Raw genomic sequence first — 8,481 nt, forward strand, 5'->3', positions numbered from 1 at the left:
TATATATATATATATATATATATATATATATATATATGCGCATGTATGTATATATTCATGGATAAAAATACATACATATATATGCATACATGCACATATGTGTGCGTGTGCGTGTGTGTCTATGAATTTTCATGGGACACAATATGAAGAAAATACATGAGTTCATAGCTCGAAAGCTGTTTCAGGAAGCTCGAATTTACGAAATAACCATATTAGTCATAATTCGCAGATGGGACATGCAAACATTTTATTGCCATACAAGCAATAAACGCTCAGATTGAGATATTACGACAAGTTTCCCTCGTCAAGAGAATATTAGTAAGAACGTATCATAGAGTAGTGTCAAATACCTAATCGGTTAAAGAAAGAGAGAAGGTAGGACAATAACGAAAAGCAGGGAGAGGGAGAGGGATTTCAACAACACAGGAAAGAAGGAATAAGGGATATTAAACAGAGATATTAAATAAGAAAGTTAATTTAACACCAGTATGGTTATACAAACCACACTAGTAGTGAAGGACAATAAATCAGTTAGGAATGGCAACTGATCAGAGAAGAGGAGATAAGCAATGAAGGCATAGTGTTATGGCGGGAGCAACGGAGAAAGGTATTCTGAGATAAGGAGAATGTGGTGCGAAGAAAAATAGTGCTAGCAAAGTAAAAAGTTGAGCCGGAATAAGGACTTTCTGTTTATGGTAAGGTTAACAGGAGTCCGCATCTGTTACTCGTATATATATATATATATATATATATATATATATATATATATATATATATATATACACATACACACATACACTCCCTACATACATATATGCATCCAAATGTATGTGTGTTCGTGTGAGTATCCATGATTCAAATCGCAGGACTTCTATCTCTTTCGAATTTTCTATTTGTTCGAAAATTAAAATGTCTGTCTCTTGTGATCTCTGTACTCATCATCGATCAGCTTTATCTCTCATGCTGTCATCACGTGACGCTGGTGTTATTGATGCATATTCAAATAGAGCTGCTACTGTTGTTGTTGTTGTTGTTGTTGAATATAAACCACTCTCAATAAAAGTAAAAAAAAAACATGAAAAATACTTGTACTAAAAATATTCCTATTGTATAAAATAGGACTTCCTCCTTGATTGGAGCAAAAATCTGACGGTGTAGAGCATCTTATTCGTTGAGACAGCCATTCAAAAACAAGCAGATGTTTCGGAATGCATGAATCAACTGGAAGAAATCGATTAAACTATGAAGCTAAAATAATAGAAAGTGATAGATTAGCAGCAGATGTCTATGGTTTGGAAACAACTATAAGAAATATAAGCATTGCGATGGTAGAAATGGAATGAATGTATTCTTGTTGAATGGATTGAAGATTGCAATCAAAAAGTACTATTCAAGCAGAAGCCTTCAGTATATTTCCAGCCGTACTAAGCAATGTTAATCAAACTATCATTGGTGAGGCATTTATTAGAAGTACTGGCTGGTTATAATTTATTTTGGAATTAAGAATATAGCAATACAATGTAAAGATTTGTGGAAAATCAGTCACTGATGATAAAGAATACAGAGCAAAGCATTCTTTTTTTTAGACTAAAGGAAAATAATTACAGGCGAGATATAGTGATCGGCCGATACGGATGGAACCGGATGACTGGAAAACAAAGAAGTCTTGAAAAATGTCTACCAGGTCTTAAAGTTTTCAAAGTCCGTTTGATTCTTTTGTTTGGAGAAATTACAAGCAGAGATTTTAAGATAAAAGCCTATTATCATCATCTTTTATCGTTTATCTTTTACTTGTTTCAGTCATTAGACTGCGCCCATGCTGGAGCACCGTCGTGAAGACTATTTAATCAAATGCTTACTTTTTGTTAAGCCTCTTACTTATTCTATCGGTCACTTTTGCTAAGCTACTGGACGTAAACAGACCAACACCAGTTGTCAAGCAGTGATAGTGGCCAAACACACACGCACGCGCACGCACACACACACACACACACACACACACACACATGTAGAGATAAATAGATAGATAGATAAATATACGACGAGTTTCTTTCACTTTCCGTCTACCAAATCCACTTAATGTTTGACCAGCCGGAGGCTATAGTAGAAGTCAGTTGCCCAGGCTGCCACCATGTGGTTAGGAAGCAAATTTTAGTGGACCAACAACAGACCTTGGGTATTTAAAATTTCAATTTGCAGAATAGAAATGTCCACATATTTTTATCCAGTTACTGAAATATTTTGTACGCGGAGAAACCTTGTATTTAATGTTTTTTCATTCTAACTTTAGCTGTTTCGGAATGTCATTATCAAATGATGCTGTGAAAATATGCTCCAGCATAGCCGCAGTCAAAATGACTGAAACAAGAGAACATCTTTTATGCCACATATGACGTCATTATTACATTAAGGTTAATGGCAGCGAGCTGGCAGTGTCATTAGCATGCCGGGAAAAAATCTTAGCGGCATTTTGTCTGTCCTTAGGTTCTGAATTCAAATTCCGCCGAGGTTCATTTTATCTTTCATCATTTCGGGGTCGATAAAATAAGTACCAGTTGAGTACTGGGGTCAATGTAATCGACTATGTCCCTCTAGGCACAAGGCCCGAAATTTTGGGGGAGGAGGCATTCGATTAGATCGACCCCAGTATGCAAGTGGTACTTAATTTAGCGCCATTTCTTTCGACTGAGCGTTCAGACTTCAAACGCCATCGATGTCGACTTTGCCTTTCTACCTTTCGCCTACAATTGCTGCCCTTACTCCAAAGTCAGAACGTATTATTAGAATCAATGAAACAGGAAATAATTGCAACATTTAAAACTTATGAAAAATCATAATTAAAGGTAATTATACCAAAGGAGTGTAAGTGTGATTTCTCTGTTTGACTTCTGGAAGGAAAGTCAAGAACACATGACATTATTTTCCAATGTTGGAAATAAGAAATATCATTCAGCTTGAATGGGCATTTTTATAGTTCCAATATCAAAGCATTTTTGAAAGAACTTCTTCTCAGGTGCCAGTTGGTGTTGAAGAAATAACCCACCCACATTAAGAAAGAGACAAAAAAAACCCAGTTTTGTGATGATAAAGTTACTCTATGGCTTGGTCAAGCGACATATGGAAGAATTACATACTGGTGACCATTTTTCTTCAGATGAACAAATATTCAAAGACATAGAATCAAATAAGATGCCAATAAATAGATGAAAGATTTTTGCAAAGAATATGACAACATGTTTAGAAGTTTGGATATATTGAAATAAATTATCATAAAAGCCAATCTCAACATCAAAAGAATCATAAAATTCTGCTGAGCTTGACAATATTCTTCAGCCTTACAAATGTAATCATGAAACTTTAAAGAAAGAAAGAAAGCTTGAAGCAACTTATTTTATTGAATTGTTTATAGAATAGCAATAAATTTCATTGTATTTATTTTGTGATGTCACCATTTAGAATATACTCACATTTTTACGTTCCTTTGTATTATAATATAATTAAACTTTTTAACGCAAATATTAAGATTTCGTTTCACAAAATAAGATATATTTAGTTGTACAATTTATACAGTTAGTAATAAAATTAAATGATATGTTTGAGATGGTGGTCTTTATCGGCATAAATGAAAACATGAAACGGAAACGGAGAAACGGAAAATATTATTTGTGCACATTTGCGTTCAGCATGCGAGCGGTTTCTCACTATGGTTCATTAAATTAAAAAATTGTAATGAATTTGTTTTGTGAAAATAAGGAAGTGTTGTTAATTATTTATATAGTAAATTATATGAATAATAAACAAATTCTAATTATTTGTTTTTACGTCTGTTGTAATTTGCAACGAATTTGCAAAAGCAACGTATAACAAGACTCTATTATGCGTTTCCTTTCGTCATTTCCCATACATTTTTCATTTCGTTTTGGATTCCACTTCGACAGGTATGAGATCGTCATAAAGATACCAAGAAAAAAGATTATTGAATGAATTCGTTTCTATTGTCTTTTGTCTTTGAATCATAACCAAGGCCTTCGTTTCCTGAGACATTTGAAGGAAGTGGAATAATTATGTTGGTGAAAGTGTGTCCTGGTCATGCTGGGCAACACCTTGAAGAACCTTTTTTAGTCGAATGAATCGACCTCCGGACTTATTCTTTAAAGCCTTGTACCTATTCTATCGTTCTCTTTTTGCCGAACCACCAGCTATGGGGACGTAAACAAACCAGCACCGGTTTTCAAGCAGTGGAAGGGGCAAACACACACGCACACGCACGCACGCACACACACACACACACACACACACACCACACACACACACACACACACACGCACGCACGCACGCACGTACACACGCACGCACGCACGTACGCACGCACGCACACACATATCATCTAACTCATTTAGATCGGCCAGGAAGTCTGGTGCCGAATCGACACCGCTGGTCGCAGCTCTCGCCATTCTCTTCCACGTTGTTCCAAAAACTTTTATAAAAATCATCTTCCCAGCTGACAACTACATGGGTGCACCGATTGTCTGTAAACTTTGCGACATGACCTGCCCACCATAGCTTTGGCATGGTGGTACTCTGCGACGACGTCCTTCACTCCAGTTCTATCCCTGATCTCTTCGTTTTGGTTGTGATTTTTAGCGAGGTTCCCAACATGACCTTTCCATGTGTGTATATATATAGATTATGATATAAATTTGCAGTAGTAGGCCGCGTGTAGAGGTATATAATGTACTGTTCTGTGATGGTAAGATCAACAAAAAAAGTACTGCCTGTGGTGAGAGATAAATAGTGTTTATCTATCTATCTATCTATCTATCTATCTATCTATCTATTTATTTATTTATTTATTTATCAATATATATATATATTATTTATGTACATGTGTGTAATTATGTATCTTTGTATGTATATATGTATCAGCAAATGTTTGGATGGAAGGCTAGATGGATCAGCGTAGTGGTGAATAGGATCTGGTCTGCCATACTTATTGTTCAACAGCCCGAAAAATAAAGCTCAGCCAGGTGGTTGAGACAAATGACTTCTGCCTACTCTGGAGAGTAATTAAGTTGGTCTTTTAATGCTTTGAATTGAAAAGTGAGCGCAGTAATGACCCGCAGAAGTTTCTATTTCAATAATAAGCTGCGAAGAAGGCGGTGAGATGATAGCATTGTTAACAGAATCGTTGGTTACATTTCATCTTCCTTTACGTTCCGGGTTCAAATTTCGCCGAGGTCGGATTTCTTTTCTTAGTCCTTTCAAGGTCGATAAAATAAGTACTAATTGAGCACTGGGATTGAAGTAATCGACTTACCCACTTCCTCCATATTGCTGGCCTTGTGCCAAATCTTGAAACAAAAATTAAGTTCGGAAGACTAATAAATATCTGCCATTTTAACACAGAAAATGTACAGAAATGTTTCAGTCATTTGACTGTGGCCATGCTGGAGCACCGCCTTTTGTGTGAAAACCCCTGGCCTAGAAAACAGGGACACGTTATCAATAATTAAACCAATAGATTACAATCAAGCATTCTGGAATTGATGGGGAGGAGGCGGAAATAGATTAAGGAGGGCTAGACAATGTTTATCTTACTGATTGGTGATCGATAACTACAGGTTACACGGTGTATTACCTCATTTATACCGAATAATGATTCCTACCTAAGTGCGAGTGTGATGTGTGTGTGTGTGTGTGTGTGTGTGTTTATGACAGCTTTAGTTAATAACTGTAATATCAAAAGAATTTGTCTTGTTATATTGCAACATTTAATTGATTAGTCCACATTAATTCCGATCCATTTAGCGATTCTCTGAAGTGGTACTATTCTGTAAATAAAAACGGCCAACAAATGCAAAATTTGTTCAAACTAACAACTTCTTAACTGGTTTGTTCTTCTGCCAGATCGCAATATTTGCTGTGGCAGTTGCAACAAAGTCTGTCTTGTAACTGTTCGCGAAAGCAAATAGACACGCAAGAGTGGCAGTGAGTCTGTGTGTGTGTATGTGTTTGTGCTAATGGGTAGCAGAGACAGTACGTATGTGTTTGTTTCTGAGCGGAATGATGACGAAACTGTGAACGGTACGTGTGGGTGTATGCATATATATGCATGTGTGTGTCTGTGTGTGCGTTGTGAGTGAGCGTGCTTGAGCGTATTTGTATGTACGCGTGTGTATGTGTGTGGTTATGTATTTATATATACATACATAAAAGCGTCCATAAGTGTGTGTTAATGATGAATATAATAGGGCTGCCTAAATTGTTTCGTAATGTTTCTAATGGAGTTATCACTCTCAATCGTTGTTAAACTTTTGAGAAGTTGAAGCTGGTTATTCGTGTTTAACACTTTACGCTATATATATAACCATAATTTTGAAAGATAAAAGTATAAAAAACCGCATAATTTATGGGATAACCCAATACACACACACCTTATCATCTTCCATGGTGACTTATCATTCACTCTACCCCTCTTCCCACTCCAGAGTGAGTTAAGTCTTCAGAAACCTTAAGCCCTAACTCTTTTTCGCCCACGGTGAAGCCTGAAGGATATACTGCAATTATTTTGGCAGTGATAACATAAAGGTCTCTTAGTACTTTAGTTGTTCAATGCGACAGAGTGTTGTCAAAGATTATCTGAGTATTTTTGATAATTCTGTCCAACTACCACACAAACATTAATCCGTGATGTTAGCGCAGGACGATAAGGCACCATTCGCATGGTTAAATAGTTCAGCACTGCTACCAATGCTACTAAAGTGAGGTCGATCCATAGGACTGGCCCCAATAATCAACAGATATCAATATAATCGAACGTTTATGGTGCATTGTCGTGCAGCGAGCGATGAGTCACTGAAAGAGCTAAAGCAGGTTTTACTTGAAGGGTGTTTCAAAATTCTATCACTTAAATCCTGTACGTCTCAATTTCTCAACACATTAAATATATGATTCTTGCCCAAGGTGGACCAACTACATAACACACACACACACACACACACACACACACACACACACACACACACATATATATATATGCATTTGTGTGTATATAATAAACGCGTTTATATATGCGTGTGTATACATGTAACATATGAATACACATATATACGCATACATACATGCATTCATACATACATGCATACATGCATACATACATACATACATACATCATATATACATGCATACATGCATACATGCATACATACATACATGTATGTATGTATGTATGTATTTATAGATCGAAGATATTATAGACTACAACGCTGAAAAATCAGGAAAATACTTCATACATTTTATACATAGATCAATACTTTATTATATTAACCAGGTGATGCCTGATGCCTTGCAATAAATAGCACGACTATTTCAATAAATTCTTGTATTTCTTCAAAGGCCTTTGAAGAAATGCGAACGTATTGAAACAATTGAATCATTGTTAGGCGTTATCTATAAATAAAAGTTATAAATGGGAATATTCATATACATATATATACACAAATATGTATGTATATATATATATGTGTGTGAGTGTGTGTGTGTATGTGTGTGTGAATATGCATATGAATATATGCGTGTGCGTGTGTGCGTGTGCGTTTAATGTAAGAGAGAGGGAGAGAGAGAGGGGACATTCAGATATCAGATCTTATATTGCGGTTACTAATATTGTCTTGCAATAAATGCATTTTTGAAAAAAAATTCTTTTGAAAGATGTACATTAGAATACATAGAATACAACTTAGTTGTTAATTCTACATAAATTTATTATTCGAAATGCAAAATTCTTTGTGAAGAACCTTTCAAAACAATACTCGCCAAACAGATGTTGCCAGGAAAGGTGGTGCACCTAGCTTTCAATTCGTGAATACGTGAACAAGCAACATATATGTGATATATATATATATATATATATATATATATATACACTCTGTTAATAAAGCTGCAAAGGCATCAGAAAAGCTGTTACTCAGAGTTTCACGTTCCCGTTCGTCGAACAGTATATATATATATATATTGCTACTGGTAAGATTAGATGAGTTCGGCAATTAAACCTTGTAAGTTTAGACTCTAATGTTAATCGCATTAAGATTAGAATCGAAACTTATGTGTGGCTTATCTGTAACCGATGATGAGCTGTGACGTTATACAAAGAACACAGCAATAATGCTATGAGAAAAGAACATGGACATAAATTGGTACGTCTTTATTCCAGTTTTTACATATGTGTTAGTATTTGCCACACCTGACGTCACACTACATATGCAACCAATAGCTGCAGCTTATGATGCAAACATGGAACAAACACATCGTTAGACAATTTCTTTGTCGATTGTCTGATGATGTGCTTCTTCCGTGTTCGCCTCATAAACAACGCTTACTAGTTGCATCATATCTTGCCGAATATTGAACATATATAACAGTGAGAGTAAGGGAGCATCAACTTACGCCTGTGTTCTTGTCTCGTACTGTGTGTATATATAT

Source organism: Octopus bimaculoides, chromosome 17 (assembly GCF_001194135.2).
Source record: "Octopus bimaculoides isolate UCB-OBI-ISO-001 chromosome 17, ASM119413v2, whole genome shotgun sequence".
In the NCBI taxonomy this organism is placed as follows: Eukaryota; Metazoa; Mollusca; class Cephalopoda; order Octopoda; family Octopodidae; genus Octopus; species Octopus bimaculoides.